Source organism: Schistocerca piceifrons, chromosome 4 (genome assembly GCF_021461385.2).
Source record: "Schistocerca piceifrons isolate TAMUIC-IGC-003096 chromosome 4, iqSchPice1.1, whole genome shotgun sequence".
Taxonomy (NCBI): Eukaryota; Metazoa; Arthropoda; class Insecta; order Orthoptera; family Acrididae; genus Schistocerca; species Schistocerca piceifrons.
This window is the reverse complement of record NC_060141.1, coordinates 199,107,751-199,127,766: the sequence shown is the minus strand read 5'-3', so window position 1 is coordinate 199,127,766 and position 20,016 is coordinate 199,107,751.

Below are 20,016 nucleotides of genomic sequence, written 5' to 3'. Positions count from 1 at the left end.
GTTGGAAAAATGAGACATTTGAGGGTGAATACATCACCATCAAATTTCATGGTCTTAGCACGATATCTTGGAGGTGATAATTAAATCTTTATGACTATAATTCGTGTGAAACCCATTACCGAAATTTTAACTGCCTCCTTCATATGGCACGTATCTCTTTTGGTGTTTAATTCAGTGAATCCTATGGAATTTGTTTGTACTGCTGTACTACAGCAGACGCTTAACGCAACACAGTGCTCTAACCATGCAAAGTGTTCTGTGGTTTAAACTGCTGTTGCTCTCACTGGAGACGTGCCTCGCATCCATTTGGCATCTGCCCCGCTTTTCCGGGACACCCCCGCGGAGCGCGCCGTGCCAGCCAGCACTTTGCAAATATAATTGCCGGGACGCCGGGCTCGGCCCATTTATTGTTTTTGCCGGCCATTGTGTCCCGGGCGGGGCCGGGACAAATTGCCGCCACGGCCCTACAAATCCTCTTATTTGCATATTGATGATTCAATCCTTTCCTGGCGCAGCGCTGCCTCCGTAAACCATTAATAATTGGCCGCACTGTTAACTGTTTAACCAGCCAGGTTACTATGGTAATTGAGCTTCCATTATCCGGCTTTTATACTAATCTTCGCCGGCATATTTACGGCATAGAGGAGCATAGGAGCCACCACATGTGTTAGGATGGACCGTTACCTCGGGCGTCCAACAACAAACGGCGAAATCTTCGTGGTTGTGGTTGTTGGTAATGAAAATCGCATGAAGATGGAAACAATGAATGATTATGAATGCAATGAAGACGCTGTATGATGTGTATATACATCATTAAATTTACAGAGCACCTTTATCCCTTGAATCATTATGAATGCAATGAAGACGCTGCATGATGTGTATATACATCACTAAATTTACAGAGCACCTTTATCCCTTGAATCATTATGAATGCAATGAAGACGCTGCGTGATGTGTATATACATCATTAAATTTACAGAGCACCTTTATCCCTTGAACCATTATGAATGCAATGAAGACGCTGCATGATGTGTATATATATATCATTAAATTTACGGAGCACCTTTATCCCTTACATAGTTAAAATTTATTTTCCCTAAATTTGAAAAATGAAAGGTCAAAAACTATATTCATTTGTGAGAAATAATACACTTTCACTACAAAAAAATTATTATGCTTGTCCATTGCGGATATTTTAGAGCCGTGACCGTATATTGAATGTAAATAAGTTATAAGAACTGCAACCAGTCACTTTTTTATTATTATCCAAAAAAAGTGACTGGTTGCAGTTCTTATAACTTATTTACAAAAAAATTGTCTATCTGATTTTGAAAAAAATGTGATTGGTTGCAGTTCTTATAACTTATTTACAAAAAAATTATCTATCTGATTTTGAAAAATCAGTAAAGTGGGACACATGTGTCACACGAACCTAACTGGACCCATGTTTTAACGTAAACTGTTAATTTTATACTAATTTCATCAGGTTAGCAATTATGGGAATAAAGTATAACAAATCACCACCAAACACATTACCATGACAATGAAAACCATAAAATATCACACTCAAGTTTACAATTTAGCTTTTCAAAATAGCTTCGATATACTACACACCAATATTATCTGCATTCTGTGAAGTTTCCTGTGGCATTTATATCCTACGACATACAAGTTATGTACAGATTTGCAGAATTATTGGAGTATGTAGTAACGTTTCAAAACTATGTCTACAATATGTAAGAAAATACAAATAGCTACTTCTGACATTCTTGGAATGGAGAAACAGGTGATCTGATCTGATTTTCGTCAAGCACTCTGTACCCTATAAACACAGGCCGACCCATTCACTAACTCACAGCCTTTTATATGTCGACTAGAATTTTTCTTCGAGTTCCGAAAGCATCTCGCTTAATGCTAGAACTAGTCAGATATGGGATATATGAGTTCCAAAGCTCAAAACTGCGTATTACTTTTGTGAGACATTTACCCCACAACGGCAAAATGGTTATAGCGCCACATAAACGAAGTGCATTTCTGTCCCAGGTGTTGTATACCCGCAAAGATCACAGGTTCGGCCTATAGTATGTTTCAACTAGAGAAAAATATAACAGAAATATATAGAGAAAGGATTAACACATACCAGTTCAGGTAGTCTATTAACACGGTTGAGACTATAGTGGTGGTCTCATTGCACCTTATTGCTTAGATCTGTGTATGAGAATATCACTTTAGAAGCGCAAGACTCACTCAATGATTTTCCAAGTGTCATATATGACAGTGAGAGTGAATGTATTCTTTCAAGGCAAAAACTCTTTTTGTACCTTTGAGTACGTTGGCCCACATTTTTCACTCGTATCTCTTATAATATTTCGTCAACAGTTCCAACAATCTAATTAATGAATATTTTGATCAACAAAAAGTATTTATGTTCTAGTACCATGTGTAGTGCTGTATAGTATCATTCATAATGAATGTAAAACGTAACTGCTACCTGTTGCTACAATAGATGGGGACTCTTTAATTTTATGCAGCTATTGAAAATGGTCTCAAGTTGCCTGTTTGTATTTGGCTACCCTTAGGAATTGCGAATGTCTTTAGTTTCTACCTATCCACTATAATGTAGCATGGAACAGATTGTGAACATCTTTTGGGTAATTTCTCTACCAACTGACATACTCAAGCAAGACTCACGACTCACAGATCTACTTCAGAGTAGATAAGGGGGCCGTGGCTTGTCATGTGATGATATCATTGAAAAGAGGGAGCGAGTTCGTGACATAAAGGGTAGGGAGGGGTGGATCGTGGTGCGTTTATGTATAACCTTCGTGAGTTTCATCTGGTAGTTCAAGGTAATTTTGTATCAAGTTAGTAGGTTGCCCTCCTACTCACTTTGCCATTCATATGGGTTTGCTTTTTGGCTTTGGTTTTTTGTACTTTAAATTTACTTGAATTGTTAGAAGCCATGTTTCATTTCTTGTGATTATTTTCATGTCTTCTTCTCTGTGGTTAAACATTTGATTATGTTCTTTGAAATATTCAGCATGTGCTGACTAGTATGTCCTATATTTCCAACCTGTCACTTGTTTTTATGTCGTATATCGAACGATCTACCTGTTTGCCCCAATTTATTCCATCGGATATGTTAAATGTATTTGGTACATACCTACTTCCTTATATAAGTCTACAAGACATTAAACTGTCCACACATGGTGACTGGAACATTTGAGACTCTCAAAAAACGCTGAAGTAGATAAAACATGCACAGAAAAACACGAAGTCAGACAATTCCAGGCTAACACATTCAGCATGGTTCACAGATTTATCAAATGAAGACATGAAGTCTGTATATGAGTCCGCGATCATTTTATTTTTAGCACTTTTATTTTCACAAGTCTGTCTTGATCACATACAATTCTTTACACATAATTATTTATATTTGCAACTGATCTGAAGATGGCAATAAGCTGAAACCGGTTATAAAGTGTAAAGGAGTCTATGTGATCAAGATGGACTTGTGAAAATATAGTTCACAGAGTTTAACCATAAATACAGGAATACCTTTTAGAATTTTGGATGAAAATTTACAAATCCATATAAGCTGAAAGCATTGAATAGAAGAATTATGAACAATTTAGACATTCAACTTGATCAATTGTAACCACAATACGAACTACCCTTAGATTAAGTATCATAGAACAGGCAATTGTAGTAACCAATACCAACACAAAAAACAATCATAATAGCACATAACCAAGAGTGCATGTTATATATATACGACGTCTTTAACCCAATGGGCATAAATAATGAGAGATCACTGGTTTGTTACACCTTGCGATATAATCTCCATATAACCAATCATAAAGTAACACATAAAATTATTTGACATTCTGGCAGGAGATATATAACCATTAAAATGGATAGCATGAAAATAGCCAGATAGCATAGCAACGACACTGAAGAAGTATATAAAGCTTACCAAGTTAAACTAAAAAAAATTAGATAAGATCAATCTTGCAACGACCATCCATAGAAATACTCATGACAGCCTGCTCAGGTAGACAGGAAAGCTGAAGCATTTTGTCTGAAACTGTTTCTGATCGGATTAAATTTTCTTTGGTGGTCCACTCACGAATAGGTGAACGAAGTAGACGACTGCAACCAAGTAGACGACTGTACCACTTCCAGACGAGGTCTCTCCATATGCCGAATGTGTCTCCCCTAAAAGGCTGAAATACGAATGAATTGCTGCGTTTCCGTCAAAGCTCTTGAATCACGTTCACTAACAGTTTTGTGGTTAGTTAGACTCGAAGCCACAAAGTGAGGAATTCACACAGTGCCAGATGCGCACGCAATGCTGTTAAATCAGGCAGCTGTGGCATGCCACGTGCTCTAGCGTAATGTGATACCACTCTTTACTGGGCTACAACGTGCAAAGATAAAATAGAGCGAAGATTTCTACGGATAGCGTGTTCACTAGCAAATAAACGGACCTATGTCCTCACTTTACAGAACACCCAGAGAGCTAGGGAGCTCCCACTGCCTTACAATGATTTTTACAGTGCCAGATGTAACCGGATTTACAGGAACGCATCAGGTTTAATTGGTGGCCACATTTCTAACCAAGAGGCTAATTGGGGTGAAAATCTTAACAACCTTGCAATATCCAACAAAATGTGATAATAGTTTATTGAAGATTTTCTTAACTCCATTGCCTTGGGTCCCAAAATTTTTAAGAAAGATGATGTCTCACAAATGATGGTTACACCTCCCAACCTCTCTCCAATGTGCAAGATCAATATTACTCGTATTTTTAGCACGCCTCCAATTTGCCTGGATGATTTCGAAACTGATCTAATCTGGAATGAACTCATTCAGAGACCACAGATGTTTTGAAAGTGAATTAAGGTTGTCACCAAACAACCTAGCGAGTTATTGTACTGAGGTTCTTAGGAGTATCTGAAATAAAAGCGAAATTCAACTACGTTATGGATTTACTGCGCTTAGTTTGAGAGTGACTTAGTTTGTGAGCGAGCATGGAAAATAATCAGTGCAGATGTAAAATTACGGTTAACTACTTCTTTGAAGGAAGGCTGCAGGTAACAGCGAATAGTGGTAAACTGAGATATCACATTCCCAAAACAGAAATTCCTGAACTCTCTAGGCACAGAAGTGGGAACATTATCAAGATCACACCAAGAAGGCCAAGAAGAAAAAAAAAGAAAGAACGTCAGCCTAATGTTGGGTAGCTCTTCCGGTTGCCACTCGTTTAAAATCCTTGCATTTACAGATTGAATGAAGAAGACCACAAAAAATAAGAGACTTTAATCTTTTTACATCTGCATTTGCTGTAGACCACGTGAGATGATCCCAAAATTTTTCATCAGATTTGTAGAGTCCTATATGTCCTCCAATAAAATACCCAAAAATGGTAGGGACGATTGCTTGGGAAGACAAATTTATCATAAAAAGTGTGAGTTCCTTACTGAATTTGTAACCATAGATGAGGGCACCGGCGAGAAGGATCTTTCCAACACCGTCTTTAACTGGATCCTGATCCTGTTTTTCCCCATAAATTTATGAAGAGGGGAGTTATTTCAGCTAATATCGTCGAAACACACTTCCCACATTCTGTAGCCTGAAACATGATTGGATTAATATTGATCGACCTCAAAAATATAGTTCAGTATATCCGCCGTCTGGTTATCTGATCCCCTTATACGCTTTTCTGAAAAGTGTAATGCAGAAACACAGCCAGCCCAACAAGCAGTCCTACTAGTTTTAAAAAGTCTTGCAACCATCCAATTTAAGTTCGAGTTGTCAGTTTCCAACAATAATTCCTTACGTTCGAGGTAAAACTTCGTTTTCTCCAAGGCAGAAACGACCACTCGTGACCCTAAATCCGAGATGGAATGTTTCAGTTCTGCCACAGGCAAAGCTCTAGGAGCATATGTGATCAGTCTTCCGTCACTGTTGCGTTCCTAGAAGAGTGCAGCTGCAGCCTCAAACTGGAGGCATCGGTTTGCACTACAAAGCGACAATGAAAATCTCCAATAGCCAAAATGAAAACACTACTTCTTGTAGTTTAAGTGCAGCAAAGACCACCTGCTGTCTGTCGTTCCACTGAGAAACTTCAAATTTATGGCATAGCTGATTGAAGAGCACAGTCAACTGGGCAAAATTAAGTATGAATTTTCTAAAAAATATTGTATTACCGATAAATTGAGCTTTATCTTTCTCAGTTGTTGGTGGAGGAAAGTTCTGAACCGTCTTTGTGCTCTTTTGACCAATTCTCATGCCAGTGGCAGAATCTATATGCTCGAAGAAGGAGATTTCATGACTGGAAAGGTTAAGATAGATAGTTTGATAGTTAAACCCACTTCACGCAAACGACCCTACACTTGGCATAAGTGTTCTCCATGTTCGTCAAAGGTTTTAATATATATCACTACATGGTCAACATAATTATAAACAAATACATTAAAATTCAGCAAAAATTTATTCCATTAAACGTGAAACAAGCACTGCACCTGTTGATAAACAAAATTGAACACAATTAGGTTCAAATACATTCCAACCAGTTGGAAGCGTATCATACATTTGGAATCTTTCATTAAAGGGATCTAGTGGTATGGTTGCTTAAGGTTTAACAGAGAAAACAAACGTGGTGAAAAAATTGTGTACATCCAATAGTGGAGCTGACTGCAAGATAAACTTTTGATTAAGAGAATGTGAGTTAACGAGCATTTCGCTCTTACTTAAGTGTATGACCGAATGAGGCAGCCTTCCAGGAATTGTGAAACGAATTCTGTCGTCCAGTACCATGTACCACAAAGAGTGCAGATAGGCCACGAGCTGGGGAAATTCACAAGCGTCTATTGTGCTGAATGAGGACTGGCTGATAACACCTAAGCGCTGTAGTGTGCAAGTGAGACGAGAAACTGCATCACAGGGAAACCTCGTAGGAGATGTTTCTGCTCAGGGAGGCTTAGCAGTGTTAAATATGGCGGACCTAAGATCGGCCATAAAGGGAAACATTTATGAAAACTATTTAATTCTGTAGTAATTCAGGGAATGAAGCCACAGTAATTTTAATCTACCATCTTTCTTAAATTTCATGGTGATCCCAATAAAACTTGAATATTGATCACATCTATAGCAGTTTCGGGTTTACTGCTACAGTGAAACAAACAAGTTTTGTAACAAAGACCTGAATGCTAAAATCCGAACGCTTTAGTCAATCTTAACGATCGACGTTTCATACAAAAGCGCATATTAAAATGACAAATGTTGTAAACATCAACCCTGTAACTTTATTTGTTTAAAAGATATAGTAAATTTAAATGACCAGTATTTTCAGTTAAGAATCAGATCATCACTTCCTCCACACAAAACACATTGAACGACGACAGCATGACACCTTATTGAATCATTAGGTAATAGAATACTTGTTGTAAAGTTTAGTGCATAAGAGTTACTTTTGTTCTTCATTTATTTATCAGAAAACACACTGGTACAAGGCTACTGGCCGTGACAGTAAAAGTTAAGAAAGAAATTGTATTGATTTTATGTAAAAGAATTTAACGTTTATTATGTGATGGACATTATTGTTACTTTATTTAGGTGGTGAAAGTAGTCAAAGTTTGATTATTTGAATATATTAAAACGTAAAATAATGTAGAATAAGCTGTAGACAATCAGATGGACAGCTTCAGGGAAGGGAACTGCCCTAGTCAGTTGAGCGACGATGTTCGGCACGCGGGGGAGGCGGCCGGAGACAGGCAAAGGGACAGTTCGGATTGAGACGCAAAAGCGGACAGTCGGTCTTTAGGTAGCTAGGAAGTGGAACGACGTAGAAAATTTCTCGTCGTGTGGTATCAGGGGACTGGTGTGAACTCTAACTTTTCGAGTAGATAACGAGGTGGAGAATTGTATTTTGTGATGAGATTGTGAATGATCGAAGTGTGTCAAATGGATATGCGCTCGAGTGTAACAGTAACTCTAAACACGACCACTTGCGCGACTAGTTTGCTTTCTGAATAAACATTATTCTAACCAAATCGCTACAGTGCCGCCTACATCACTTATAGGCCATTAATTTAGCTCTAGATATTATTATTGTTGTTATTATATGTTATATTAACTTCCTATGTTTCATACAATTCCACAAAGTTGCCATCAGACAGACAATTTAACCAAAGGGCCACAAGTGTCTAATTTAGGGCGTGTAATGCGACACGTGCGGTTCAACCCCTAGACGAGTTTGAGCCAAGACATTTCGACGAAGTGGAACTGCATGTGAGACCGAACATCTTTTTGATGTTAGCTCGCAAGCACCATAATCTACCATTAGCGTGTAACCCATACTATTCCCCTTGAGTACCTGAAAGATGGGTGAAGCATAGGGCGACACCGTTTACAAGCAGCTTATTGATAATGTGGTGCAAATCATCGATTATGGAGGGGGATAAGCGATGTGGTTCTAGGCCAATGGGTATGTCATCAGTCAACTGAATCTGATATTGAATTTTATCAGTAACCCCATATCTCAGTCAATATATACAGAAACTGATTGAGAATCCTCATTCTTTCGAATGAATGTTGAATGTTGTTAGCTCATTGGATAAAATTATTATTACATAATCTGTAAATCTTGTCAGGAAAACATTTCAAATATAACTTCTTGCCAGAATAATTAATAACTAAGGTAGTCCTAACACTAAGGTCTAAACATAGCAAAACCATAATGGACAAATCTCTTGCAATAACAAAACTGACTGGCTATGATAAATTCTGAATGCTTATGCTACCAAGTACCTGTCTAACAGCAGCATTGTCTGTTCATGGTCTGACACTGCTGAATAACCAGTAGCGGTAGAGATAATTTGCATATACCTTACACTGAGAATGCTCCATTGTGAACCTAACTGTTCTGCTCAAACTCTCCCAACAACTTCCCTGACAACTGACACTGGGCAACTCGTCAGGACAACTGCCTCTGCACAACTGCTCTTTGCAACTTGGTCTTTACAACTATTGATAAGGTGCAGCTTAAACTTTTACACCATTTAATCAAACGAAAAGACAGGACTAATATTACTTTTAACGATTAAGTCATAATTCCAGCTGGCCATCGAGTCTTTTTCTCGTAGCCGTCTGTTACCCTCAGAGAGTCTTCGATCTTTGCTGCTCAAACTGCTACTCCCATCAACCACCATGAAATTACACTCCCTGCCACTCGAAGCGTAGATAAAGCTTATGGCTTCTGCAGGGTTGTTCTACAACATATAGAATACAGAACACATGTGAGTAACGTTACAATTAATGTTGTTGTTGTTTTTGTTGTGGTCTTCAGTCCTGAGACTATTTGATGCAGCTCTCCATGCTACTCTATCCTGTGCAAACTTCTTCATCTCCCAGTACCTACCGCAACCTACATCCTTCTGAATTTGCTTAGTGTATTCATCTCTTGGTCTCCCTCTACGATTTTTACCCTCCACGCTGCCCTCCAGTGCTAAATTGGTGGTCCCTTGATGCCTCAACACGTGTCCTACCAACCGATCCCTTCTTCTATTCAAGTTGTGCCACAAACTTCTCATCTCCCAAATCCTATTCAATACTTCCTCATTAGTTATGTTTTCTACCCATCTAATCTTCAGCATTCTTCTGTAGTACCACATTTTGAAAGCTTCTATTCTCTTCTTGTCCAAACTATTTATCGTCCATGTTTCACTTCCATACATGGCTACACTCAATACAAATACTTTCAGAAATAACTTCCTGACACTTAAATCAATACTTGATGTTAACAAATTTCCCTTCTTCAGAAACGCTTTCCTTGCCATTACCAGTCTACATTTTATATCCTCTCTACTTCGACCGTCATCAGTTATTTTGCTCCCCAAATAGCAAAACTCCTTTACTACTTTAAGTGTCTCATTTCCTAATCTAATTCCCTCAGCATCACTCGACTTATTTCGACTACATTCCATTATCCTCGTTTTGCTTTTGTTGATGTCCATCTTATATCCTACTTTCAAGACACTGGCCATTCCGTTCATCTGCTCTTCCAAGTCCTTTGCTGTCTCTGACAGAATTACAATGTCATCGGCGAACCTCAAAGTTTTTATTTCTTCTGGATGGATTTTAGTTCCTACTCCAAATTTTTCTTTTGTTTCCTGCACTGCTTGCTCAATATAAAGATTGAATAACATCGGGGAGAGTCAATTAATAGCAATGAATATTCAATCCATACCATAACAAATTTTGGCTATTACAGCAATAGCTTAAGGCGACAAAGCAACTGTGAGAACAACTAAGTTAAACACCACCTTCGCCCCATCACAGAATATGGTTTATGCCTTCATCTTGTTACAAGGCAGTGTTCTCACTGATGCCATAATCATCAAATGCAAATTAAAAATACGACCATCAAAGCTGCTTAAGGACCCACATTAACCAAGAATGTTTGACAAAATTCATCACTGAAAAGTATGGGGAGAGTGCTCCACATGATGAGTGTGCAGACTATATAACTACTTCTCGGGGTGTGAGGTATTTATATGTAGATGGTGTTGGCTATGGCCACAACAGTACCGAAAATTTTTGTTGATGATGAATCCACTGAGATGGAACAGGCGATCACTGCTCATCCACAGTCTGTGAGTCCGTGAGCTGTCATTTCATTTCATTTTAACGTATACTAATTCACAACTTATTGTGCAACTCTAAAAAAAAATACACTACTTAAGAGAAATGGACACTGTAGCAGTAGTCTGGCAGAATAATAAGGAACTGATTGTAACCCAAATGGTAAATAAGAGGTCAAATAATGGTCATAGCAACTAATTTCCTTCACACAAACACTTCTAAGAAAAAATATTACAGCTGCGCATGTTGGTGTATTAGTTGAGGTATACTAGAAAACACATACTCTGAAATGAGAAGGTAGCTGTATTATTTTGAAATATTGCTAATTTTTTTCATGTCAACAGAAAGAAAACCAAAGATAACAGTGTAATTATATTACTCAAATTTATACATTTTGTTGTAAAACACATGAGCATCTACATGGAGACCACTTAACAAATTTGAAAATGATTATCTGAAAATCTGTTTTTCTTTCATTTTCACTTTTGGTGACCAAACTGATAAATAAGTTGCTTAGCCTAAGTAAACTATTTGGTGCTGAATCATATATGTACATGCCGTAAATGTGATAAATGCCAATGGATTCATGTGGCACTGCTCAGTATTAGATATAATTTAAAAGAAAAGTAATAAAAATATTGCTATTTTGTATCATTAACATTATCATTACAAACAGGTATGCTGTATTTCATAGGCACTGTCACTAAATACTGTAATCCAGTTGCGAATTTCATAATCGAAAAATCTGAATAAATATTGCTTGCAATGAATTCTGTGACTAGAATATATAAGTGTTTCAAGATTTTCGGTTCAGCTTAATCCAAAACGTAATTCTAATTGTTGATGTCATTATGATTGTTTCACTCAATAGCGTTAAGTATATTTCCAGGTTCTGGACCCCACTTACATTTATGCATATCTCTCAAAATTATATTATTTTCAAAAATCAACAACAATTAATGAATGGATTTCTTTTATTTTTGTGGTGGTTATATAATACCATCTGCTGGTACATTATTGAGCAGGCTTCACTGTTGCCAAGATGATGCCAAAAGACATTATCTGACGCTGAATCCTTCTTACATGTCACCACCTCTTTAAGAAGCATGTTATTAATGAAGGTCAACAGCAATATACCAGACTGTTATATTTTGTGGTAGTCATAAAGTATGCAATACAGGTGGTTAATGTAGGTTGGCAGTGCTAACATCAGTGCTGTTACAATTCACAACTAAACAATTCTGGTACATTTCATACAAATATATTTCTTGGAGGATATTTTGTTTTTATAATGAAAGTTATTTAGATTGATGTTTAGCAGTCTGGAAAATGATAGCCTCTTAATATCAGAAGGTGGAGAAAATAAAAACTTACCTCCAAATGAAAAAATAGCAGATAAATAGCTTCACTGGTAAATAGTAAAATAAATTGTGTCACCAGTAACTTCCGAAGTCATCTGAAAAATAACAACAGCATCAAAAGTATGTAAAATAAATTAATATCAGTTTGGCGCCAAACCAAAAGTTACTGAAGATATTCACCACTACTAATGTGACACATTTTTTCCTTGTATTTGTTAGGTCCTTCATTCATATTATCCCTACCTATTATTTTGAATATCTGTATGTTGCATAGTTACTAGTGACAGTTTGAACCACAAGTATTAAACCAATATTTTAATAAATCCGTATCAGTGGCCTGGTACAAACATACTTCAATAAAGAAGAATAAGATGTTTAATTATATATTGTATCTGTTGTTTGTGCTTTTTATGTAGCAACTTACACAAACATAAATGAAATAAAATAACTGAATAATTTGGGTCAATGTGAGCTATAACTTATGTAGCTAAAATCGGCCTGGAAATCTGACCACACACATTTTGATTTATCAGCCTCAATATGATATGCATTAATCTCATAATCTTGTTCTTTGACAAGGAGAGTTTCCATAACAAACAGACAATTAAAGGGAGGTTATCAAAAATACAATCCAATCCATTATCAATACTATTTGTAGAATAATTACTTTACATCAAGGTCATCTGTTCTTATATCACCAAAAATATAAATTAATATACACAAATTCGATAAACTGCTTAGATAATATATTGTCAACATAATTGCCTTAACTTTTAATAAGGTTATGGAAAGTGTCATAGAATCATCAAAAACAAATAAATTTTGTCATCACTACATTCCAATATTAAAAAAGCATATTATATAATATACTGCAGTAAATCTTTATATAGGTGCAGAACCACATGAGGTTTGTGAGCACAGGGATTTACGTTTTCATCTTTCCATCCATATTTAGGTTCCTTAAAATATTTTTCTAATAACTAGAGGCAAATACTGCGATAGGTCCTTTAAAGAGGTGGAGCTAACACTGTTCTCAATTGTGCTCTGCCTCCAATTGACTGATCTTGAATAAAACAATAGTCCTGGAAAAGATAGCCTTTTAATATCAGAAAGCGGAGCAAATAAAAACTTATGTCCAAATGAAAAAATATCGGGTAAATAGCTTCACTGGTGAATAATAAAATAAGTTGTGTCAACAGTAACATCCAAAGTCATCTAAAAAATAAGAACAATGGCATCAAAAGTATGTAAAATAACTTAATATTAATTTGACACCAAACCAAAATTTGCTGAAGATATTCACCACTACTAATATGACACATTTTTTCCTTGTATTTGTTAGTTCCTTCATTCATATTGTCCCTACCTATTATATTGAATATCTTATATAGGTCTAATCTTCTGTCCCTACTTCCGTAATCAATGAGAAGATATAAAACTATGTGATTTCAATAAATATTGAACATCAAGCTTCTTAAGTTGAATTATTGTATGCAAAGTCTCCTCATTTTTAGGCTAAAGCTCTGTAGATTATTAAAATAATATGTATGCAGCTCCCTAATATATCAGAATTGTGCAATATAATAGGAACAGAACATGGAGATCCTTGACAAATACCTACAATTACTCAATGTATGATACATACAAAATAAAAAATCTAAATAGAAGAGTAATAAGAGAATACTAATATTTTTAGTTACTCAATAGGACTGATAAATCCATGAATAAATCTGAACTATCTAAAATAAAAAGTAAGGGCTGTAAAATCAGGAATTGAAGAAGTTATAACTGGAAGGGAAGGAGGAAACCCCAGCTGGTGTTTCTTTGATGAAACTCTTCATTTTTTCATGTTCCACAGCACCACAGGTGCAGTGTTTATCTGAAGTAGTACGTGACAAAAATTCCCATTTTTTCTCCAGGATGAGAGTAATGAATGTTGAAGCTTATGAGCATTCATGAGAGATGACTGTCGTGCTCACAACATGCAACATGTTTGGGAATAGATAAATTAAATCTTTGTGTCTGTTATTACATCTGTGCATCCTAATGACACAGTAGCAGTTGTTTTCAAAAATGAGAACTATTGCTACCAACGAACTTAAATTACCTGTGCCTAATATTTACAAAAAATTTAACAATGTTTGCTGAAATTTCACTACAATATTCACAAGAAAAAGTCGTAGCTTCAAAAAAGCCAAGCTCAGGCCACTTTATAGTTTCTACAGAATTTAGTTACAAAGAACAGTTATTCAGGAGAAGGAGGAGATTAGCGTTTAACGTCCCATCGACAACAAGGTCATTATAGATGGAGCACAAGCTCGGATTAGGGCTGGATGGGGGAGGAAATCAGCCATGCCCTTTCAAAGAAACCATCCCGCCATTTGCTTGAAGCGATTTAGGGAATTCACAGAAAACCTAAATCTTGATGGCCTGACAGGGGTTTGAACCATCGACCTCCCGAATGCGAATCCAGTGTGGTAACCACTGCGCCACCTTGCTCAGTCAGTTATTCATAAAGGAAGAGGAGGAGGAGGAGGAGGAGAAGAAGAAGACAGGCCAAACCAAAGAGTATAATGAAGGTGACTACATTAAATCCAAAGAAAATGATAGTTTTATGAAAGTGGAAGAATGGAGACAATAAAGGAGGAGGAGGAGAAGGAGGAGATAACGATTATGTAGATGTAGAAAAGAGGTTTTAAGTGCTTTCTGCAGCACATACAAGACTTGCATTTTCTGCAGCTATGACTTTCTCTTGGAGACACTTCATAGTGATTTCAACAAAAGCTTGTGAGATTTTTTTAAATCATTAAGCACAGTTTGCTTAAGGTTGTTGGTAGAAACAGTTTTCATGTTACAAAAGAACTGCTGTGGTGTCATGAAACTAATTCCAGATTTACCAGTAGTCTTTCACAGTGCAGAACTCGCTATTATTCGTTCACCACTTTACTATTTTATTTAATGTTATGTCTTTGCCATCTGTTGTAACTTCTCATGTTGCCTTCGCAACGAAAATACAATACAGAGATTTTCACATTGTATGGGCAGGCTATTACAGCTTGTTCATAGTGTAACACATTATTCATATACCAACAATTTATATTGCATTACAGATAAGCCTAAAAAAATTATCTACCTGCTTTCTGTATCTGTTGTTACTGTGAAATCGTATCAATTACCTCACGCCACAGTGAAACTGTATCCAAATGACGAGTGTTATAGCACGAACTGAAACAAATTGTCAGTGGCACAGCAATAATTAAAACAACTTTCTATATTTAATAGCAAAATGTAACAAATTAACTCTAATTACAGTAAGCATTGTAACATTTTACCCCTGTTATGTGAAATTTTAACATATTTCATGTAACTGCAATGAAAATGTAACAAAACACATCATGCTAGTGCGAAATTGTAACGAATTTTAACATATTACAGCTGAAATGTAAGAACCATCCCATGTTGCTCTGAAACTTATAATAAAATTCTTCTATTACAGTAAAACTGTAACATGGCGTATTGACTCATATAGGATATGATATTGCAGTGCCTTTGTTGTTCAGATGTACAATGCAATATATCCTCCAACATGTATGCACAGTTATAGAAGAATGGCACTATGGCGAATACAGCTGTTATGAAATACATGACATGTATTCGCAAAAGAACGCTAATACATCTCATGTATTTCATAACTGTGGGTTGCTGCAGTGCCTATTCCTTTAGACATTCATGATGGTCAAAGGAACAATGCATCATGCTTCTAAACAGTATAGTCACTGTAATAACGTATTTATTCGTCAAAACTGAGCAAGCGACTTTCAATTAAAATTTCTCCCCTGTACAGCAACAATACATAATGGATGTGCAAGTCTAGGTTGTAGACATGGTTGATGACATATGAAAATTTGCCTTGGGCTGTGGATCACTCTTGGATAGCCAAGTGGTAAGGTGACCACTTCCAATAAGTGAGGAAACTGGATTCGAGTTCTCGTCTGGCACAAATATTTACTGTCATCATTGCATTATACAGTTGGTGGTGAATACATTTCATGTGATTCATATAGGAGGGAAAACCCTGTAGGGTGAGTGAGTATTGTGGATTTTATACTTAGTACAAGTGGTCGTCTTGGATTATGAACTTGGCACATTTGACCTACTTTTACTATAATATCAGGATAAGCCCAGCGAGAGACTGTAAATTTACAACCATGCAGGTTGAAATACTGCTACCCTGGCAAGTGGCTTACTGTTTCACGATCCTGGTGAGTAAATAACATATTTACAGACATGAAATACTTTTAGAGAAAGCTTTAAATGGCTGATGGAATCAGTATATGCTTTAGGTATACCCTTGCTGGTTATTACCTGCTGGGTAACAATGTGGGAAAATGCAGACCAGCTGTAGCGTGATCTAGGTGGTTTACTCTTTTGGAATACTGCATTCCTGGTACATGAAAAAATGCTCGAAATTCGTTGCAGAAACTTCTTCTGGGTTGTTCTGTTGGTTGAGCTCTATAAGGCTTCACAGATTAATTCCATAATATCTGTGCGCAAATAGACATCACATGCTGGATGGCTAGGGAGTAGGGGGCAGAGGTAGAGGCTGGATTGGGGGGGGGGGGGAGAGGGGCGAAGGCAACAGTGGAGCTGTGGGTGAGGGCAGTAGTACATGGACAGAGGGTAGATGGGTGGGGGTTTTAGTAGTATACAGAAAGATGAGTGGGGGTAAGGGGTAAAGGATTAAGTGGGGTAATAGGATATGGGAAAATGGTAGGTGGTAGTGGTAAGGGACAGGGGCAGGGTGCCAGTGTGGAGGTATGCACAGTTTGGGGGAGAGCTGGGGTAGGGATGAGGATATGGGCAGGGGCAGGGACGAGAGCAGTGACACAGGCAGTGTGGTGGTCAGGCTGAGTGTCAGGGTAGTGATGAGGGTTAGGATGAGGGTAGGGCTAATTGCAAGGAAGGTGGTAGGATGGTAGTGGGTGAAGTGGGTAGGGGTAAGAGGGTAGGTGTTCATGGTGGTAGGATATATGAGGCTGGTGGAGGTAGGGGGGAAGGGGGTAAGGGGTGTGAGGGGGTAGCAGGTAAGTGGTAAAGGTTAAGAGGAGTAAGAAGATAGGGGGTAGAAGGTAAAGAAATAGACAGTAGGGTAAGAGGTGGGTTTAGGGGTAGGGGTAGAGTTGGGGCAGTGTGGGCCTGATGGTATGAATAGAGGTGAGGGGTTTGTGAGAGCCACAGCATGGGTTTTAGGGGATAGGTGGTCACAGTGTAGGGGAGGTAGATGTTAAGAGGTAGGGCATAAGAGGAATAGGGATAATAGGGTAGGAAGTAATGAGGTAAGGTGTAACTAGGTTAGGGGAACAGGGGGTAGGGATAGGGATAAGGGGTAATGGTGAGAGTAAGGATGAGGGAAAAGGGTAGGGGTAGGAGTAAAATTAGGGGGTAGGGGTAAGGGTAAGGGTAGAGGTAAGGGTAAGATGTAGGGGGAGGGGCAGGGATAGATGTAAGGTAATTGTTGAAACATGCTGGTGCACTGGTTTTACTCTTGCCGGTGAACTGTGATCTCAAGTAGAAGCCAATGACTTTTTATTTTCCAACCATTTTACACTTAGGTTCTGATTCTGTATTTACATTACATTAATACTTGTTCCATATATCATGAATATGACATTCTGTAATGATGTGGAACACGTCAGTTTAACATAAGTGCTACTTATACAATTTTTATTTTTTACAGTTATTTCTTCATACCTAAAAATTCGTCTGTTGAGCAGAAGGAGTTGTCATTAAAAAAATTCTTTTAATTTGGTTTTACATGTTGGTTGGCTCTCTGCCAGACTCTTAATGCTATTTGGTAAATTACCAGTTTTTTGTGGTAGGGGCCTGACAACCACACTAGCTGTGTCAGTGAGCTGGGAAATCTGACAACCAAGCAGGCTGTACCGGTAACTCCAAGTCAACCATGTTGTACTGATTTCAAAGGACAGTGAAAGACCTGACAACCACACAGGCTGTGTCAGTATATTCAGATGCACCATACTGGGATACCATTTTGGATTATAATGCCATGCAAGTATGCAAATATCGCCAGGTCTGCCATTAGATTTTCAACCTACAGGGTAATTACCCATCTTGCTTTTTTCTTAATTTCTCACCCATTTACAGTCAGGGCAGGAACTCTACTTCCACAGTGACATAATATGAATCGAGAGAAAACCCTGGCTAGTTTGAAATTCTTACCAAATTTTTAAATTTCCCTCTTTTTGATACACAGGGCAATTGGCGTCTGTTAGAAGGATAGGTATGAGAGAGAAATCTGGGAAAAATGCATGACATCATCTGTGATGCCATAATGGGAATGGAATATAGAGAGGGTGAAAATATACCAGCACTTCACTCTGCATCAGAACTGCCCTAGCTCTACAACTTCCAAAAAGCCACCAGCAGTCTCCAAAGAAAGGCAAAGCTGTGATTGCATTGGACATATCAGTCGTTAGTTAAGTTTCTTCTCTTATAATGAATGTAATAACAGCCCTCTCCTGGTAACGCATCGTCATATGTGTGTTAGCCAGTTGCAGTATAGTGTTGAAATTGCGACTGTAATAGGATTTTTTATTCCTGCACTCATTTACTCCGACATGAGCGCCATTTTTATCAGTGCGAGAGCAAATGATTTTACCTATAGTATTTTCGACAGCAAAACTCTCTATGTGTACATAACTACTTTGCAGTGATTTTCTGTCCTTCCCCAAGCTACACTGTAGGAGAAAGCATGGAGAAACAAAGCTAGGGAACTTTCCAAACGCATTATGTCCGCTGGTGGACCAAATTGAGTTTGACATGAAATCCGGTATTTTATTACCCGCTCTACAAACTCCTGCAATGAGATTATTTCCAAACGCATTTTAACACCTTCAAAAAGAAAAGTAGCAGATGCAACAAATACCATTTTGTCCTTTAATATGATTGAATCAAACTGCATTAAGCCCAACAGTTGCCTTTATTTTGTTTTATTAAGCTATGTTGGCCACAATGTAGGACTGGTGTACTAAAGCGAAACTCCTTAACTGACCAACAATGAGCATTTAATGTTCGTTTCGGTATTACAGCATTGTTGTGTATAAACGTTTATCATTCTTCCCGTTAGAGTTATGGATGGCAGACGTAAAAAAGTTTTTGTGCTAAGTTGGAGACTACTGGTATTGGTGAAGCATACTATGCAAGGCAGGTATCTCTGTACTCCTTTTGTGTAACAAACGTGACAGGTGCAGAACCTACATTTTACATTTGGAAAGAAACGCAGGCAGGTAGAGGGTCACAAGAAATTTCCTCGGCCATCACCGATTTCTTAAAGAAATTGACCATTGACGCGTCTATCACATTTCTCAGATTGTTCGCAGATGGATGTGCTGGCCAAAACAAAAGTCAGCACGCTATTCACGCAATTGCTTTCTGGTTATTCAAAGAATCTCCAGTGCATGTGACTGAGGCACTTCTCTGCTTTCTAGTTCGTGGACATTCCTTTTTACCTCCTGACAGAGTATTTTGACGAGTAGAAAAGAAACTTCGTAAAATTTCACAAATATTGAATCCAAACAAGTACCAGGATGTTTATGTAGAAGCGGGTGAAACAAGGATTTTAGCGAAAGACTGGGAAATATTTGATTTCAAGGAACTAAGTACAATTTTGAGGCCTGTAAATGGGATCAGTGATCTGAAAAGGATCCATTTGAAGAAATATATGGTAGGAGACAGGGTAACGGATGTGAAAATGAAAACACACATCATCTACTATTCTTATGATCCTTCAGAGCGCTTTTTGCCATTAGGTAAAAGTGGATTCAGTTTGAACGAATTATCAAATATCTCCAAAGTGTCATCACTAATGAGGCTGAAACAAGAAAAGAAAGACGATGTGGAAAAACTACTAAGCCTCACATATAGAAAAAACTGGAGAGAAAATAAAATACTTGAATTTTTCACCCAGACTATTGACATTCCATGTAAT